We start from the raw sequence: 1,309 nt of genomic DNA on the forward strand, positions 1-1,309 counted from the left end.
GAACCCGTGGCCTTAGTGTTATCAGCACCGCACTCTACCGAGTGAGCCACGGGCCGGCCTCAACTTATTTTTCAAGAAGATATTTCCAGATTTTTCAAGTTTTTCAATTTTCAGAAGTTTTTTCCTTGGCCATCAATAGAAAAATGTCATCAGTTACATCTGTAGCTTTGCATTTTTGTTTTTCAACAAAGTTAAAATGTTAGCAACGTGGCCACTGGATGTTATCCTCCTGGAAACAAAACAATGGAAAATCCATTTCTCTGGAAGCCACAGCTAGAATTTTCAAGGGAGCTCTTATCATCAGTGGGTGAGGAGATTGCTTTATCTGGGACACTGAGATGATTAGAGAAAGCACAATGTAGTATTAAAAAAAAGTCAGGCTCCAAGAGCAGCATTAGTTTCCAACCAAATCCACTACCAGCATCAGCATTCAGTGAGGATGGTTTAGATTAGATTAAGGTCCACAATTCCATGCATGACGTGGAGAGCCACCTGAACCTCTTTTATCTTTTTCCCAGGACACATATCACATTTCAATATACCCTGTAGTTTACTTGTTTATTTTGCTTATTGTCCGTCTTCCCACTTCAGAATGCTGTTCCAGGAGAGCAGGGGTCTTGGTTTGCTCTATTTGTTGATAGACACTAAGGGCCTAAAACAGTGCCTGTGACATAGCCGGTGTTCAATATCTAGTTGTTGAATAAATGAATGAACTTCTGCATCTCATAATCTCTATCTTCCAAATAATGATCCTAATGATAAAACAAGAGAAACTTTATTGAGCATTTACTACATACAAGGCCCTGGGCTAAGCACTTTACATACATTATCTCATTTAATCCTTTCAGCAATCCCATGACATAAGTATTAGTCCCACTTTGTCAATAAAAGGAAACGGAGACTTAGAAAAGGTAGGTAAATTGCTTAAGATCACACAGTTGCTAAGAAGCAGAGCAGAGATTCAAATTTGGAGTCTGCAAAACTCCAAAGCCTGCTTTTAAACACTGTCTCCATGCCCTCTGTAGAAGATGATTATGTGTAAACACCAGAAAAGAACAGAACAGATTTCTCTGCACTCCAATTAAACTGGTGACTTCTTGGGGCCAGCCCGTGGCTCACTTGGGAGAGTGAGGTGCTGGTAACACCAAGGCCGTGGGTTCAGATCCCTAGGTAGGGATGGCTGGTTTGCTCACTTGGGAGAGCGTGGTGCTGGTAACACCAAGGCCGTGGGTTCAGATCCCTATGTGGGGATGGCTGGTTTGCTCACTTGGGAGAGCGTGGTGCTGACAACACCAAGTCAAGGGTTAAG

The sequence above is a fragment of the Galeopterus variegatus genome, unplaced genomic scaffold (assembly GCF_000696425.1).
Source record: "Galeopterus variegatus unplaced genomic scaffold, G_variegatus-3.0.2 Scaffold950, whole genome shotgun sequence".
Lineage (NCBI taxonomy): Eukaryota > Metazoa > Chordata > Mammalia > Dermoptera > Cynocephalidae > Galeopterus > Galeopterus variegatus.